The following is a 19,680-nucleotide window of genomic DNA, read 5'->3' on the forward strand; positions in this document are numbered from 1 at the left end:
TCAAAATTATAATTAAAAAGGACTAGGGATGTAGGTCAGTGGTAAAGCATCCCTAGATTACATCCCCAATATCAACAGGAAAAAAAATGATATTTAAACTTTATTTCCAGAAACCTTAAGGGGAAAAGTCTTGAGAAAACTGGAACACTACAGTAGTAGAAATAGTAATACCAAGTGCCAGAGTAATGTAGTTAAATCATATTGGTAAAAGCTGGGGTTGGTGGCACACCTACAGTCCCAGCAACTCGAGTAAGGCAAGATTGCTTGAACTCAGGTGTTTGAAGCCCACCTGGGTAACATGATGAGATCCTGTCTTAAAAGAAAACATGTTAACAAAGAAAATATGGATTGTTTGTCTGTGCTATAAACAGTGACCCTTTTGACAACAGTTGTGTCTGTAAATGTTGGAATACTTGTCTACTAAAATATTTGCTTTCCCAAGAGAGAATAACAATGATGGTGTTCTAAATATGAATGTTCATAACATCTTTAAAAGTAATACAGAGTGGTGACCTATATTTTTAAGTATAATTTTCACATGTATTGTTAATCTCTCTGGTTTTATGATTTTTAGAACTTATTTTTGCAAAAATAGAGACCCCCACAGATAATTACACAAGTTTATGACAATATCATCTATGGGTCTAAATTAGTATATTGTGTCTTGAAATAAATGCAAGTGATTAGTGTCAGTCTGTCTTGAGCCCTTTGTGTTTGTGTGTGGTTCTGGGGATTGGGACCCAGGGCCTTGTGCATGTGAAACAAGCACTCTACCAACTGAGCTACATTGCCAGCCCTATCTTGAACCATTTTATTGGGGATATAGGAGATAACTGATCATTATGTTTGCCTGGGAACCTTAAAGTCCTTGGTCGACTCATTGATATGTTTCTAATCTATTCCTAATCTTCACTGCCATAGCAAAACATGCAGTGCCATCTAATGATAGCCAAAAGGTTTTTTCATATTTATTGTGAAAGTAGAATGGCTCACAATATAGTATTACTCCTTTAATAGTGTTAGCCTTTATCCTGTAAATCCCAAATTTACCCACCACATTTAGAACACTGCTTCTTTACCCTAATAAGGGTCATAGCTTTTCTAAAAAGCAAGTTTCCATAGAGGGCTGGTGTTATAGCTCAGTGATAGAGCACTTGCCTAATGTGAGAGGTACTGGGTTCGATTCTCAGCACCACATGTAAAATAAAGATACATCTACAACTAAAAAAAATTTTGTGAAAAGGAAGTTTCCATAGAGATTTCTCCTGAAAATAATGCCCAACTTAACTGCATCTGCAGTAAACACGGATGATCAAAACTGAAACTAACCTTTTTAAAAAGTATTCCATAACTTAAAATATGCAGAGCAAAAGATTGCAGAAGTACAACCATGATGATGTGTGTTTCTCTGTTTCAGGTAGTGCAGAAGTATTAAACAGAAAAACAAAGGTATGAAATCAGCTAGCTCTCCTTAGACACACACAGGCCTAGTTGATTCATGATATATAATGTTACTTTTTTAAACCACAGTCACACCAGAAAGTCCTCAAAGTAAACATTACTACTCACTTCACTGCTACTTCCTCCTCCTTTGCCCTACAGAGCACCTCTAATCTCCCTTATGACTAATAATGCATGTACAGAATTTTCTTAGGAGGTTAAAATAGCAGTGGGCTCCTTGAAGTGGCAACGACTTCACCAGTCTTGTTTCTTTTTTGCCTTGTCAGTTCCATATAACTTATCTCCTAGTGGAGAACTGTTTAAGCAATCTTTCATTCAATGTGGATGCCAAGTGTTTGTCATTGGCAACTTAAGTATGACTCAGATGTTCAGTGTACATCTCCTAATTCTGGGCACTATCTAAATGGTAGAAACATGAATAAGACTGTTACATGTTCAGAGTTTAGTCTGGTGCTATGAGGAAGTGGGGGATATGCTTGAAAGAGGCTAACCCAGACTTGAGAAGAAGGTTCACGGGAGGTTGTCAGAAGAGATGTGTATTTAAAGTAAACCAGGAGAGAAGAGCCAAGAAGAATGGAGTGAGGTATCCTAGGCAGTTGGAACAACCTCTGCAAAAAGTATTAAGTCAGCCAGCCAGGTAGCACACACCTGTAATCCCAGCTACCTGGAAGACTGAAACCGAGGACCACAAGCTCAAAGACAGTCTGGGCAACTTAGTGAGACCCTGTCTCAATAAAAGAGCTGGGGCCGTAGTTTAGTGGTAGAGCACTTTGCTAGTGTGCCAGAGACCCTTGGTTCAGTCCCCAGCACTGCAAAAAATAAATGTGTGAGTGTGTGTGTGTGTATGACTATCTTAAGCACAATGAAGAAAAAGCCATTAAAATGTGCGGTATGAGCAGGCAATTCAATTCCACCTATCAAGCTAGGAAAGAAAATTCATGGGGTGAGTCAGGTGTGGCAGTGCATAACTGTAGTGTCAGCTACTCAAAAGACAGGCAGGAAGATCACTTAAGCCCATGAGTTCTGAGACCAACCTGGGCAACAGCAAGACTTCGTCTCAAAAAAAAAAAAGAAATCAAGAGCATATGGTCCTGTGTTTTTCTCAGTAAGTAACGTAAGTATAGTAGTAGACATGAAGCAAAGGGACATTATAGTTACAAATATTAGTCACTATGATCTAGAAGTATGATTCCTAAGGAAACTAAAAATAACATTCAACATAAGTGTCAATAAACAGCAAAGGCTTTTTGTTGAGTCTTTCATCATTTCAAGATTTAATAGGTAAGACCAGGGGGATACAATTCAGTGTGAGAGTGCTTGCCTAGCACAAATGAGACCATGGGTCTGAACACCAGCACCACAAAAAGAGATGATAGGGCAAAAGTTAATGTGAAACTGTTCACATTGCATATTTAATCTTTTGCTCTATATCTCCTCATTGTTCTAGTTCGATAACAAATTCTTTTGGCCTGTATTTCTAGCCCACTGTTTTTTTTCTTTTTCAATATTTCATATTGTATAGCTCTTTATATTTTCAAGGCACATGCACTATCTCATTTAGCCATCAACTTTCCTCTGAAGCGCATGGCATAAATGATATATACCCATTTAACAAGTCAGGAACTGAACAAAAGAAATAATGATTTGGCTAGAACCCGGTGAGTAACAAGTGGTGGATGCACAAGTAGGGCCCAGATAATGATCCCTGACATTTGTGCTCTTTACTCATGACCACTTTGTAGACCTCCCTACTTTGTATTTACACAGTTCATCCAATATTATTTTTCTCATATTCTCAGTCCTCTTACTCTACTACCAAGTTAGTTAAGTTTTGTGGGTTTTTTTTCACCTGTGGAACTGGGTATTGAAACCAGGGCCTTATGCATACTAAGCAAGAACTCTACTACTGAGCCACATCTCCAGCCCCTAGATGTTGAAGATTTACTGTCCCTTTAGATGTCAGCCTCCCTATTTTTTTTTTTCAGCTGCTTTTATTGGTATATTATAGTTGTATGTTGTATGGTTGTATGTAATGATGGAAGCCTCCCTTATTGCCATATATTTATAGTCATATGTATGTAGTCATATACATATATATGATAACATATATCTCATCTTCTATAAGAAAATTTATAATTTTGTGGAACTTCTTACTATTTCCTAATTAGTGTGGTTTTAATTTCCCCCTGCACATGAACTGGTACGATTGTGATCACTCTTGTGATGAGTATAGTAATAGTTCTTCCTGAGATAATACCTTAGCAGGAAATGTATACAAGACCTACTCATCAGACAAATGTCCCCATGCATAAAATATTGCCATGCAGGGCTCTTGACAGACTGCCTTTGGCCTTGCCTTAATCTCATTTTGTTACCAAACATTGGTTGAGCTACACAATTTCTAACCTGCCTCCATAAAAAAACAAACAATTATCATGTAATTAGATTAGATACCCACTGGTCCTGATTGTTGTAGTTTTCTACCAATCACCAGGTTCTGCCCCACCCCCACCCCCGCTCTTTTGTCTCCTGGTTTTCTCTCTATAATACCAATTCTATCTTAATTCTTGGCAATTTCAACATACACATAGGTCAGTAGTTTCAAAAGTGTGATCCCTGCACCACAGCAGCAGCAGCATCACTAGAAATCTTAGAAATGAGAATTTTCAAGTTCTACCCCAGAAAGCCTGGGGTGGGATCTTGCAATCTGTGTTCTAATTGGCTCTCCATGTAATTTTGATGCATATTTAAACTTGAGAACCGTTGACATAAATGATCCTTTCTACAGCCTGACCTCTCAGTTCTTTTAAAAACTCCAACAATTATGTCTTTCACCCTTCTTGATCACTGAGTCCCATGTAGTACCAAAAGTATGCTCTCAATCTAACCACCGATTCCCTTGCCAACTCTTTCCCTTCAATATCCTGACTACATTAATTCGGTTTTGCCACAACCATCAATTAATTGATCCAACAGTCTCCCTCAACCACCCCATTGATCTTTTTCCTCCTTACCCAACTTATTTGTAGTCCATAGTCAATCATGATCATTCTCTTGAATATGTCTTCCACTTCCTTGCCTCTCAATCACCATGATACTCATTTGTCAAAATCACATCCTTGGCATAAACCAGCTCTACCTGCTCTGTACTTGCACCCATGAAGTTGAGTGTAGCTAGAGAAAACAATCAAGGTGACCAGTCTCATTTTATGTTCAGAATCAGAACTTTAAGAGAGCATTTCATACTACTTGCCAGTCATACTGTATTTCTTTGGGCCATGAATATTCCATCGACGGATAATCTTACTTCCTACTTAACTAAGAAAATGTAAGCAATTGGAGAACTTCCATCACATCATCTATGCGCCTACCACTGTTTGCACCCATATATATAGAGATGTGGGAGTGACTCAGCTGGCATCAACTCAAAGCAGTCAGCCTGGAGGCCCTCAGGCAGTGAGTCCCCTAGGCCTGCATCTCCCTCTGGCAAACTGCCACTAAATGCTGCTGTTTACCAACCTCATACCAAATACAGTAAGTAGTATACCTTATTGGAACTAGATAATTTGGATCCCTAGTTCCCAGTACACAGAAGTCACTTAATGCAAATGTGACAAATAAAATTAACTTGTCCATTAATGAATCTCTACCTTTATAAATGCCGTTTCCTGTGCCTTTGTTCCTGGCTCCTTCTACCTGCCACATCTCAGCTCCACATTCAACCCAGTTAATCACCTCTTTTGAGAAGTCTTTTCTGATGTTCCTAAACTGCTTCCCTTTGCCCTCCTATTGATACCCCTTATAGATACATCATTGAACTCTAATGCTATATTTACATTTATTTCCCTTGCTAATCTATAAGCCTCTTAAGAAAGGTATTGTATCTAATTCACCTTCGTAATCCTAGCCTATCACATTAACTGGCTTGTATATAGTAAATTTTCAAACAACAAAACAGCAGACTACTTACTGTGTTTGGTACTGGGCTGATAAACAGCAGGGTTTAGTGGCAGTTTGCCACAGAGGGAGATGCACGCCTGGGGGACTCACTTCCTGAACTCCTGTAGACGGAGACTGCTCTGAGTTGATGCCAGCTGAGTCACTCCTGCATCTGAATCTCTCTCTGAAACAGAGATTTGGATCCCTGATGAGCTATCCTCTCCCCAGCATGGTGACTGCCTTTGCATTACAGCTAGGAGGGAAGAACCAGGAGGTGGACAGCAGAAGGTCTTTTTTAATTTTAATTTTAATTTATTTATTATGGTCCTGAGGATTGAATCTAAGGGTGCTCTACCTTTGAGCCACATCCCCAGTCCTTTTTATTTTATTTTGAGGCAGGGTCTCTCTAAGTTACCCATGATGGCCTCTATCTTGAGATCCTCCTGCCTCAGCCTTCTAAGTAGCTGGGAGAACAAGGATGCACCACCGCACCTGACTCAGCAATCCATGGCAGAAGTTCTATGGAACAGTCAGAAACCTGAGAATGCCAAGAACTCCTTAGGAACTTACCATCTCCCTTTTTTTTTCTTTGCAAGTCTACATTTCAAAATATATATCCTCAGTACAGGTGAAAGAGGTACATTATAAATAGCCTTAGCACACTGTTCCCCATGGATTTTACACATGCAACCTATACATCTTTTTAGAACCCAGAGTTGGTCTACCATTGAGCTACATCCACAGCCTTTTTTATTGTTTACTTTGAGACAGGATCTCACTAAATTGTTAAGGCTGACCTTGAATTTATGGTCCTCCTGCCTCAGCCTCCTGAATTACTAAGATTACAGGATTACTCCTGTATTACCTCCTGAATTACTAAGATTACCACTAACCCTGGCTTATAGATGGATTTTGATGAGAATTACACCTTCAGCTTCTTGCATGAAGTTAAAAAGTTTACCTTCAGAGGCTCCAAATTTTAATGCATTCCAGTGCCATCAAATCCAAAAACAACCAAAGCATTATTATGTGGTTTTGAATTATAACCTATTTGTTAAAACAGCTACTGTTTCCCCTAAGGACAACCTGCATTTCCACCTCACTCTAGTGCATTGTCATTTCATTCTTGGGTCTCAAGAGGGTAGGGAACTCAATAAAACGAATGAATATAGTTCTCAGATGTAGTAAATGATAATGTGATGGTAGAAGAGTGAGTGCCAGTAGAGCAAAGGAAAGAAATCTGTGTAAACCCAGGACTGACAGAAAAATGAAATCAATGATGAGCAAATAAGCATTAACTTATGGTTGCTTTATCTTGAACCCTGTTATGATCTCATCTACCTTGAATATGCTGATATATTATATGATACCCAAGTTACTACCACAACTTACAATGGAACTAATTTCCACTTTACCCTAAGATTCAAATTTCACCCCTACTGCACTAAAGGTAAACACTGAAGCCAAATGGTCCTTGATTTGGGACTCTTGAGTTTGTTTGCTCTGCCATCACCATCTGACCCCACTACCCAGTAGCCACCATCCCAGAGGGAAGTTGCCTCTAAGGTCTGAGTAGTAAATCTCTCAAAGTTATTTGCAGAAAGGCCTAAGAATACAAATCAGCAACAAAATCCTCTCCCGCCCCATTTAAAACACTGTCTATAGTTGCACGTTTCCTTCATTTTTCCACTTCAAGTACAGCCAAGGCATCTTGCAGGTTAGAAGAAGTCACTCATCTAAAAAGATATGAAGCAAAATGTTACCCTCCTCATTTTCAGTACAAAATGAAATGAAGTGGAACCATTTGCCTGGGGTGAATGAAACAAGGGTAGAGGGTTGGAATGCAGGACTTGATTCCTGGTTTCCTACTTCTAACCACATCCTCCCTACTCTGGGATATGTAAGTTGGTTATTATACCGGGGGACAGGAATGAGGAAGGGGATGGTTTCCTTTTATGTTTCTATTGGGAAACTTACATTTGAACTCTAAACCATGTATAAAACACTCCATTTCAACTTTAATGAGAGCAGATGATGACTCAACATGTAGTATGTAGCAGAGCCTTGGATACCATGACTTCCTGGGTCTTAATAGGATTGGCTATATATTGATAGGGCTCTGAATAGAGACAGGAATAAAGCAAAATAGAAGAAGTTAATGCCAAATTCACACATTTTAAGCCTAATTAGTCAGTGATAATTTACTAGTCTCTATTTATAATGTTTCAAAATAAATTCCATCTTTACTGTTTTTATTTATTTGGAGGTGCTAGGGATTGAACCCAGGTTCTTGCATGTGCTAGGCAAACACTTTACTACTGAGCTACATCCCCAGCCCAAATTCTAGGTTTTAAAACTTGATAGCTAATATAACTTCACATGTGAAAGACAATAAAAATTTAGCTTTTAATTTGTCTTACGTTTTTATACTAGAGTATGAATTCTTCGCTTTGTGCAGTGATGGTCAAGTTCTCATGGTTTTGTTTGTAGGTTTTCTTTTTTTTAAATATTTTTTGTAGTTTTAGATGGACATAATACTTTTATTTTATTTCTTTATCTTTATGTGGTGCTGAGGATTGAACCCAGGGCCTCACATGTGCTAGGCAAACGCTCTACCACTGAGCTACAACTCCAGCCCTTATATGTTTTTTTTTTCTTATCTACCAAAAGATGTACCTTATTTTTGTACAGTTGTTCCCTGTGTATTTTTTGATAAAATTTATTCTTAACCAATATGCAAAAACATAAAAATTATAGATATTTATGAAGTACTACATAATGTTTAGATGCACATATACATTGTGCAATGTTATTATTAATGGTACTGGAGATTGAACTCAGGGCCTTACGCATGCTAGTGAGCTACACCTCAAGCCCTTTTTATTTTGAGAAAGGATCTCACTAAGTTGCTGACTCTGACCTTGAACTTGTGATCCTTCTGCCTCAGCCTCCAAGGTCACTGGGATTGCAGGAATGTGTCACTGACTTTATTTTTATTTTGAGGCAGAGTCTCACCAAGTTGCCCAGGCTAGCCTCAGGCTCATGATCTTCCTGCCTCAGTCACCTGAGTAGCTGGGATTATAAGTATGCACCACTGTGCCCAGCTAATATTAGTATCTTCTAAAGTCTAGGAAAAATATAACCTTTGGGAAGTCTTTCAGGCCAGTCATGATTCTTGGCGAGGAAATAACCAAACCATTACTCAAATTTTTTTTTCATGTGACATAGTTTTAGAATTCCTAGTCTTTCAATACTGACACCTTCACTTGTGGAAATTCATCAGAACTCAGAAACTGGTAGCTTCTAGTTCCTCTAAGAATATCCCTCAATCAACAAGTTGTCCATCTAGCTAAGGGACAGCTTCCTGGAATTAAGACTGCAGAACCTAGGTTATAATTAACTCAGACTTCCTCCTCCTCTTGTACCTTGGATATGACCTTAATCCTCACCTAGATTTTCCATCCCGTCTATGGATAAAAATTTGTTCTAAATTAGATCAACCGAACTCTAGTCCTGTTAGCCTAAGATAAGTTGGCACTGATGGTTCAAAGGAATCTTAAACCAATTTTAGATCATAGAGTTAGACTTAAGCATGACTAAAGTCTACATTACACAAAGCTAAACATTTTAGTGGGGGATGATATTCCTCAGTTTTTATCCTTTTTCTCCCTATAATAAAAAAAACAGACATCACTTGGTAATGCTAGGGTCTAGTGAATTCTTTCAGAGTAATTTGGAGGGAAACATGTTCCCAGTTCCAGGACCTGCAGCATTGACAATATATAGAAAGAATTAAAAGGAATGAAAACATGGACAGGGCTTTGGAATGGAGCAGTTTTCCATTGCATAGATTTAAATTCAGTTTGAAGTGATGATGGAAAGTTCCATTCCTACTTATCTAAAAACCTCGAAGCCCTATTCTGTATGATCTTCTTGGTTCTCACACCTTGGATGGGCTAGAGAGTAGAACCAAGGGACTGGGTGGGGGGCGGGGGATGTGGCTCAGTAGTAGAGCTTTTGCCGAGCATGTCTGAGGTCCTGGGTTTGGTCCTCAGTACTGAAGAAGAAGAGGGGGGGGCGGGGAGAGGGGCAGGGGAGGGAGAGAGAACAATCAAGAATTTTAAAGTTATGAAATTTGAGATTCAAAGAAGTTGTTATGTACCTTCACTGGTGTGCAATGTCTTTCAAAAAAAAAAAAAATAGGCACCTATTGTGTTAAAGAGAATATAAACCATCAGTGTGAACTCCTTTAATTTTCTCCCCTTCACCTTGAACTGATCTGCTTCTGATTATCTCTCCTCCTACTGTCACTTCCCTCCTTCCTCCTACCCCAGAGGAACACAACTAGTAAATTCCTTCCCAAACTATCCTTCTACATTTACACTTGATTCTCTTCCTTCCTACTCTTCAGTGATCTCTTTATATCTGTTCCCCATATTCATTTGTTCATTTACTTACATGTTCAACAAACATTTATTGAGTTCTTGTTAAACATCAGATTAATTGCTTGTGTTTCTGAAATTTTAAAAGACATGTTTCCTGTCTTTAAGGGGCTCATAGTCTACTGGAAGAGGTTATAACAAAATTTTTTAAAGTACAAACAAACCATACCAGTGCAATACAGTGTGTAAAGTTCAACAAGAGAAGGTGGCATCTTTTTGTGGTACCAGGGGTTGAACCCAGGGGCACTTAATGATGGAGCCACATCCCCAGCCCTTTTTTTTAAATATATTCTATTTAGAGACAAGGTCTCACTGAGTTACTTAAGGCCTTGAAACATTGTTAAGGCTGGCTTTGAACTCAGGATCCTCCTGCCTCAGCTTCCTGAGCTTCTGGGATTACAGGCGTGTGCCACCAGACCTGGGTAGAAGCGCACATCTTATGCTAGGGTGGCACACACAAGAAAGACTGAGGAATGCTTGAGTGGAGGGATAGCACTGAGCTGAGTCTAGAAGTCAACTAAGATTAACAGGGGAGAGAGGAACATTTTAGACAGAGGGAACATGCACCAAAGTAGGATCAGACAAGAGAAGTCAAGGAAATCAATAAAATTGGTTCGATAAGTCAGGGACACAAGGAATACATGTGTTTTGGAGACAAGGGATGAGGGAGAGTTAGAACAAATTATAAAGAATCTTGAAGGTGATAAGGAATAGTAAAGTATTTCAAGAATGGAATTAATAGATTTGCATTTTAGGAAGTTCGATATTATATCTATGCATAAGACTGAGAACTATTGCAGTAATTCAGAAGAGAAATAAGCCAGTGTGGGTATTCGGAGGCAAAATTAGAAGAAGGAATACAGGCTGGGCATGGTGGCATATGTCTGTAACCCCAGCTGAGGAAGGCTGAGCCAGGAGGATCACAAGTTTGAGGTCAGCCTGGGTAACTTAGTAAGACCCTGCTATAAGTAAAAATAAAAAGTCCTGGGGATGTACTTCAATCATGCACAAGGGTCTGGATTTAATCTCCAGTATTGCAAAAAAATGAAAAAAATAGAAAGAGAAGAACAAGAAATGCAGAAAGACACAAATTTCAGAGTAAAGAAGAATTCAGTTTAAGAACATACAAGTGAAGATGCTCAAAGGAGTACTGGTTACATGTGGCTGAAATTCAAAAGAGGAGTTAGTGCAGGAGATGTCCCTTTGGAAGTCACAAGTACCCAAGAATAGGTGAGATTACTTAGAAGGAAACCCCAAACTGAGAGAAGGCAGGCATTTTTTTGTGGGTTTTGTTTATTACTACCTTCGCAGCACCTAACACTGCCTGACAGTGGTAAGCATTCAGTATTTGAATAAACGAATGAAATAATGAAAATAGAGAGGGCTGACAACTGACTCTGAGAAACCATCATTTTAGGGGTTTGAGATGGAAAATCAGAGAAGTAGGAGGAAGGGTAGGAGAGAGTGAGTGAGGTCACAGAAACCAAGAGCTTCCAGAAGATTAGCCGTGCTGCAAAAAGGCCACATACAATATGAACTGAAAAGTATCCACTAGTTTTGGTAAGTAAAATATCATTGGTGGGCTAGGGTTGTGGCTCAGTGGCAGAGAGCTTGCCTAGCATGTGTGAGGCACTGGGTTCAATTCTCTGCACTGCATATAAATAAATAATTTTTTTTTTTTTCCTTTTTGAGGTGCTGGGGATCAAACCCAGGGCCTTGTGCTTGCAAGGCAAGCACTCTACCGACTGAGCTATCTCCCCAGCCCCTCACTAGTGTCTTTAGTGGCAGTAGTTTCAATGGAGGCGGCAGTCAGATCATAGTGGCTTGAATAGTATATGGAAGAGTCACCTGTGAATATAAGTTACTCCTTTTAAAAACCCAGCTACATCTTTATTAAGCCATTTATATTTCCCTTTCCATTGGTCCAAGCTACTAGATAGGCTCAAGTCTCCCTATCTTTAAAGTTAAAAAAAAAAGTTAAAGAAAACTTCCCTTCATTCTCATGCTAGTGACCTTTCATTACCCTTCTTCCCTGTCAGTGGATGGAAGTTGTGAGAATAATTTTGAATCCTTTTTCTTCAATTGGTTCTACAATGCTTCCCTTCCATTTATTTCCTGACCTCAGCAGTCTGGTAATATATCACTCTATACATATACGTGTGTGTGTGTGTGTGTGTGTGTGTGTGTGTTGTGCATGTGTTCAGTGCACTTATTCATTTACTGATCCAGTTGTTCTTGCCTCCTCTCTTTCTCTTTTGCCCTATAATTAATATCTCAGCAAATCTTTACTCTGTCCTTGAAATAGATCTTGAATCTGGCAGTTTCTCATTTCTACCAAAAGATTACCCAAGGCAAAGGCACCATCAGCTCTCACCTAGACCCCTGCAGTAAACTTTTGACTGCTCTTTCCACTGTCACCCTTGTTTTTCTATGGTCTATTCTTGGTAATGACCCTGGGATGGAACTCAGAGCTAAATGCATGACTAGTGTCTACCCCTGAGCAACATCCCCAACTCTATAATCTATTCTTTTTCCTGTGTGTGGGGGGATGGGTACTGGGAATTGAACCCAAGAGTACCTACCACTGAGCAACATCCCCAGCCCTTTTTAAATATTTAGAAACAATTTTTTTCTGAGTTGCTTAGGGCCTAATTTTCTGAGGCTGGCTTTGAACTCACAATCCTCCTGCCTCAGCCTCCTGAGCCATTGGGATCTATTCTTAACAATAACCAGAGTGATCCTTTCAAATACAAAGTTGTACTTTATATCACTCCTTCATTCAAAACCTTCCAATGGCTTCTCAACTTTATTTTCTTGCGATATTGGGGATTGAAACCAGGGGCCTTGTGCATGCCAGGCACATGTTGTGTCACTGAGCTACATTCCCCAGTTCTTTTTATTTTTTATTTTGGGACATGGCCTCTCTAAGTTGCCAGGGTGGGTTGTGAACTTGTGACCCTCCTGCCTCAGCTCCTGAGTCACTGGGATGATAGGCCTACACTACCTGACTTTCTAACCTAATTTTAAGTCCTTGTATGATCTGAAACCATCTCCCCATATCTCACTGACCCTACCCACTTCATTCCCCTTCCTCCAGCTACACTGGGCCTCTCTGTTGTCCCCCAAATCTTCCCCCAAACACGCTGCACCTCAGGGCTTCTGTATTTGCTGATTTACACTTAGAATGCTCTTCTCTTAGACATCAGTTAGCTCACTCTCTTACTTCCTTCGATACTCTTTTCAAATATCACCTTAACCCAAAGCATGGCCAGCTTTTATCAGCTGCACCCCACAGCTTTTTCAGCTCTTTACTTTTATCCTACCTACATAGCACTCATCTCCAGCTGATTTCATCTAGTTATTTATGTATCGTTTGTTTCCTTCACTAGACTGTGAACACCTACAAAGCGGACCTACCAAGAACACCTGCCTGGAGGAGCAGAGATAAAGATAACCAAGAAACTATTCCTGCCCCTGAGGAACCCACACTTTAGTGAGTCATGTAACCTACCAAGTAATTAGAATGGAAATGCTCAGAGCAGTTGGATGCAAGAGTCTGAGGCCCCAGGGAGCAGTGTGGTTTGGGTGGCAGTTATGGCACTCTGCAGCCTGGGTAGTAGTTAAAACTGTGAGATCATTCTAAGAGAATGAGAGAAATGACAAACACTCTGGAGACACCAGTGTCTAAGGGTGAAAGACAGAAAGAAAATTGAGAAGGAGGCATCCAAGTGGTGAAGAAGAACTCGGTGAGTGGGGCCATGGATGGAAAGCTTCCAGGCTGCTTTTCTAGAAAACTACCAATAGGACTGGTGGGTGTGGTGCAGTGGTAAAGCACTTACCTAGCACGTGTGAGGCCCTGGGTTACAACAAAATAAATAGATAAGCGGAAGGAAGGAAGGAAGGAAGGAAGGAAGGAAGGAAGGAAGGAAGGAGGGAGGGAGGGAGGGAGGGAGGAAGGAAGGAAGGAAAGAAGGAAAGAAGGGAGGAAGGAAGGAAAGAAGAAAGAAAGAAAGAAAGAAAGAAAGAAAGAAAGAAAGAAAGAAAGAAAGAAAGAAAGAAAGAAAGAAAGAAAGAAAGAAAGGGAAAGAAGGAGGGAGGGAGGGAGGGAGGAAGGAAGGAAGAAAGGAAGGAAGGAGGGAGGGAGGAAGGGAGGGAAGGAAGGAAAGAAAGAAAGAAAGAAAGAAAGAAAGAAAGAAAGAAAGGGAAAGAAGGAGGGAGGAAGGAAGGAAGGAAGGAAGGAAGGAAGGAAAGAAAAAGAATACTACCAATAACAGCAATGAACATTTTTTGGGGGGTTGGGTACCAGGGATTGGACTCAGAGGCATTCAGCCACTGAGCCACATCCCTAGCCCTATTTTGGATTTTATTTAGAGTCAGGGTCTCACTGAGTTGCTTAGTGCCTGCCTTTTGCAGAGGCTGGCTTTGATCTCGAAATCCTCCTGCCTCAGTCTCCCAAGCCACTGGAATTACAGGCACACACCACCGCACCCAGCTTGAGCATTTCTTTTCTTTTCTCTTTTTGGTGCTAGGGATTGAATCACTGAGCAACATCCCCATCCCTTTTATTTTTTATTTTGGGACAGGGTCTTGCTAAGTTTCTTACAGGCTTACTAAATTGCCAAGGAAGGCCTTAAACTTAAGCTCCTTTTGTCTTAACTTCCTAAGTGCTAGTAGTACAGGCGTGTGCCACCACACCTGGCAAGCTTGCACTCTTAATCACTATGTTGTCATCCTTAAGACTGTACTATGGCAGCTCTCCATGCTTCTGCATATTTGATTGAGTATCTATTAAGGGTCCCCTTCTGTTCTAGACTCTGGGTGCAGAAAAAGACCCCCCCCTTTGTGGAGCTTCCACATGGGAGACACTGATATTAAACAAATATGCAGTAATAAGTGCTGTGGAAGAAAATGAAGTGGGATGAGGTATTATGAATGACAGAGGTGGCCTCTGAGGAGGAGACATTTAAGCAGAGATCTAAAGGAAGTGAGAGAGTGAGCCAAGAGGATATCTGGAGGAAGAACATTCCAGGCAAAGGGAACAGCAAGTGCAAAAGCCTTAAGGTGTAAGTGTGCCTGCCGTGTTCCAGGAACTGCAAGGAGGTCAAAGCAATAGGGATAGAATGAGCTCCATGACAGAAAGGCAGGAGATAAGGACAGAAAGATAAGGAAGGGCTACTGGGACACATTGTCAAAATGATTAAGAAACCAAGCATAGTGGTTTGTGATCATAGTGATTAAAAAGATATAGGTGTACACATGTAGGCTTTTTTCTTTATTTGTTCTTTTTAGATATACATGACAGTAGAATATATTTGGATATTTTTAAAAATATTTTTTATTAGTTGTCGATGGACCTTTAGTTTTTATTTATTTATTTATTTATATGGGGTACTGATAATTGAACCCAGTGCCTCACACATGCTAGGCAAGTACTCTACCACTGAGCCACAACCCCAGCCCTGTTTGGATATACTGAACATACACGGAGTGAAACTTACTCTAATTAGGATCCCATTCTTGTGATTGTACATGGTGTGGAGTTTCACTGGTCGTGTATTCATATATGAACAAAGGAAAGTTATGTCTGATTCATTCTACTGTCTCTCCTATTCCCATCCCCCTCCCTTCCCCTCATTCACACATACTTTATTCTGAAATACCAGACAACAAACTTATTAATGACTGCCTCTTGGAAGTTAGACTACTGTTGGAGGGAAGAAAGGGATATTTAGACTTTTTACTTTGCTCTTCCATAAGATTTGAAATTATTACCTTACATATCTCACTATTATAATAACAAAAAATTAATTTAAAAAATAAACTTGCCAGGCGTGTTGGTGCACACCTGTAATCTAGAGACTCGGGAGGCTGAGGCAGGAGGATCACAAGTTTGAGGCCAGCCTCAGCAACTAAACAATGCCCCAAGCAACTTAGTGAGACCCTGTCTCAAAAAATAAATAAATAAAAAGGGCCGGAGATGTGGCTCAGTGCTAGAGTGCCCTGGGTTCAATACCTAGTACCAATAAAATAAAATAAAATAAATCAATTCTTAACCATGTGTTAAAGAGCTCCAGCTAAAAGTTCCTTCCTTTCCTTCAACAACACCTCCTCAGAGTTACCTCCCCTGCTCCTCCTCGCCTTCCCCATTCCCTCCTTACCTAACAGTCTGACTTGGGACTTCACTTTTCCCCTACACCTGCTCTTACAGACATCACCTGTGGCTTCCCTCTGAACACATGAACACTCTTCACCCCCTTTGCTTCTGGACCTCTGTGCTGCATTTGACGTTTATGGTTCCTCTGAAGCTCTTTCTCCTTTGGTTTCCCTCCTGCCCCTTCTGCCTCACTGGGCCCATTCTTTCTCCACCTCCTTCCTCTGGGTACTTTGGGCTAACCCTTCCCACAGATCTGGGCTTCTTATGGTTCTATGCTTGATCCTTTGCCTCTGTGTGCTATATACATTCTTGTGGGATCTCATCCATGCCTGTGGATTTAAGTGCTATCTCTGTGCTGCTCAGTCTCAGGTCTTCATTTTCTTCCGAGCTCTCTTCTGATTTATCCAATTGCCTATTAGACAGACCCCACTACCCCGTAGGTCCTGCAGGCATCTCAAACTCAACTGCTCCAAACCAAACTGATCACCTCTAAGCAAAAACCTCCCCTTCCTCCTATTCTTTTCTTAGTTGGTGCTACCTCCATCATCCCTGTCTACCCTAGTTGGTAACCTGAGACAGGCCCTCTTCTGTATCCCCTCCATCTCAGCAGACACCAGAAGTCATTCTGTTTGCCAAATTTCTCTGGACTCTGTCCTCATTCCTACGCATTCATTTCCACTCCATTCACTATCCACGCCTGGATTAGTGCATATGGATACATGGGTTTGAGGCTCTGGAAGAGGTCAGAAATACCCTACCTGCATTTCTGCCTCTAGTCTCCCTGTCAGCCTGCCTTCTTACACACAGCTGCCACCATGCTGTCACACTAATTCTCAATTTGGACCCTGCTTGAAATTTTTCCATATTTATAAGATAAATCTAAACTCCTTAATGTGACCTGGCTAGTTGCCTTTTGATACTAGCCTACGTGTACCTTATATGACATAGCACTGAAGTACTCTTTTTGAGAAATCAAAACGTTTTTTGGGTTTCTGTGGAAGTTTTGAGATAGCATACTTCTTTATTTATTTTTAAATTTTGAGTCAGAGTCTCTCTAAGTTGCCGAGGCTGGTATTGAACTTGAGATCCTCCGGTGTTAGCCTCCCAGGTTGCTAGGATTACAGGCATGCACCACAACGTCCAGCAAGATTTGTGTCTTCAACTCTAATAGTACTTGATATAGAGTACGTGCTTGCTGAATAAATAAAACAATGAAAATTAGAAAGGACAGAGGTTGAAGGTAAAGATACCCATCAGAAGTCTGTTATGAGAGTATAATTTATAGGCAACTGGGAAGAGAGGGGGAAAAATGCTTTAGTGCAACATTTCCTTCAAGTTTCTGCAAGGTGAAACAACCATAATTAAATAATAATTATGCCTATCATATTCTTTCCTTGAAAAATGTGAACTTGATCACTGGTACAATTTCAAATGGAGACAATTTAACTGATTTTAAATAAAATGTAAAACAACAGCAGCAACAACAACAACAAAAAAAACGGCCTAGTACATGCAACTGCCAAAATCCTCTGATAAAACCAGACCCCTGGGGTATGAATCCCAAGGTCCAAGAGTGCAGCCAGGAAGGGCCATTTATTCTACAAACATTAATTGGTCATTAATTGTGACTCTGAGCCCATGTTAGTTCCTCTACAATATTGTTTTGCAATGAGAAATCTTGGGGGAGAGGAAAAAGTAGCAAACATCTGGAGGTCTCTTTGAAGCCAGAAATAATTTGGGAATTTGCAGAAATGGGCAAAATTTGGGATTCTGTCTTAAAAGTTTAGTTGTGTTATTTGGAAAAAATTTAAAATATGTGTATTTTTATTAGGTTGGCAACAATCAAGAAGGTTAAAAAATGCTTTCAGGAAGGGAGAGGAGAAAAAGGCACTCAAACATTGCTGGAGGTTTTATGAATCAGTAAAACCTTTACTGGGGACAACATGGTAATATCTACCAGGATTACCAATGTACACATCTTTTGACTCAGCTATTTCACTTCTAGAAATATATACTACAGATATATTTGCAGATTTGCAAAATGATATATATTCAAGGTTGTGCCCTGCAGCATTGTTTGAAATTCAACATATTGGAAACAAATTTAGTGCTCACCAATAAAGAACTGGTTAAATTAAGCTACCTTTATTTCAAACAGCCTTAAGAATAGAGAAAGTGTCTACAGATAAATGATTTACAAGTTATATAAAGTGAAATAATTGAGATACATGAAGTAGATTTAATACGCTTTCTTTTACAGAAAAACTTCTATGTGTATTTGTTTGAGTAGGCATAGATTATCTCTGGACATATACAACTGATAACATTTCCTGCTACAAAAGGTAAGATATGAGGATTGGGGGAGATGGTTCAAAATGGTTTTAAATTGCTTTAAATGGTTTTAAAATTTCAATCATTTGAATGTATTAGGTATTCAATAAAAATGAATTAAAATAAATACAGTCCCTATAATTTAAGGCACCTTGTGAATAAGTCTAGAATCCTCTCCCACCTTTTTTTTTTTTTTTTCCCCCTTTGGTGCTGGGGAGGGAACCCACCTGAGCAAGCTCTCTACCAATAAGTCATGCTGCCAGCCCCAAGAATGTTTTTTCATGATCAGCAGTATGATTAGCGGATATTGGTGTCAGATCTTAGTGAGTTTTGGTCCTACTAATTATTTGTGTGGCCTTGGACGCTAAGGCTTGGCTTCCCACTTGTAAAATCAGAATTTCATAGGATTGGTGAGAATTGAATGCACATAAAATACTGAGACTCACATCCACTGTGATAGAACTTTGTGTCACCTGTACTGGGTATGGATTTTCACCTGGATGCTGAAGTAAAATGGGTGGGCCCTGATAGAAAGCTTCAATGTTCCAATAAATTAACTTTTCTCTCTTCTCAAAAAAACAAATAAAAAAAAAACCCAAAACAACAACAACAAAAACCTGAGGCCCACAGAGAGCACTCAACAAGTGTTAGTTGCTATTGTTATTTCTGCCCTAGAAACTCCAACAATAAAACAAACAAACAAACAAAAAAACCTTTTTTTTTTTCAGGCTCCTTTTGGACTAGTCTAGAGGCAAAGACACAAACTAGATGATTTCTCAAGGAGTTTTTCCTGCCCAGAGGGTTGCGTCTTCACAATCTTCAAAGACATTCTTCCTTCTTGTTGCTGCCACCCAACCTGCAGACCTCCCACCTGTGCTAAATGAAGCGAGCCTGAAGTGAGGTTACTCAGAACCCAGTCAGTTTATGTTTTCTCAAGGGTGGAGGGCGGGAAGAAATCCTGTTGACACAGTTATATAAAGCCTGTCACTCGGTCCCCTGCCTACTACCTCTGCAGACCGTTATGCATATTAAAGAAGGGGGGGGGGCGGCAAATACAAAAGAAAAATAAGCGAGACAGAGTGAAAGAAGGAACAAATCAGGATGCTTGAGGGAATCCACGTGGTCGCCAATCTGTAACTGATCAGTGCAGCTACACTGAAGCAGAAACCCCAGAGCCCAACGTTAAATACATTGCAGTGGAGAAATCGTCCACAATGGGGTGTCTATGTCCAAGCTGAGTCTTGGGACTGCCGTTTAATACTCTCCCGCTTCTCCCACCCTTTTTGCACCTAGTAAACCACGCGATGTAACAACGGAATCTGGTTCTGTGCGTGCGTTGTGTGAGTGTGCGCT

At 40.1% G+C, this 19,680-nt stretch overlaps 1 protein-coding gene across 1 annotated transcript in view; it reads left to right on the top strand.

The window, feature by feature from the left end:
• CD3E (CD3 epsilon subunit of T-cell receptor complex) overlaps window positions 1–19,680 on the top strand; it is a 137,056-nt gene that overhangs the window by 81,204 nt on the left and 36,172 nt on the right. The gene's annotated exons all lie outside the window — the stretch shown is intronic.

Source organism: Sciurus vulgaris (genome assembly GCF_902686455.1).
Source record: "Sciurus vulgaris genome assembly, chromosome: 11".
Lineage (NCBI taxonomy): Eukaryota > Metazoa > Chordata > Mammalia > Rodentia > Sciuridae > Sciurus > Sciurus vulgaris.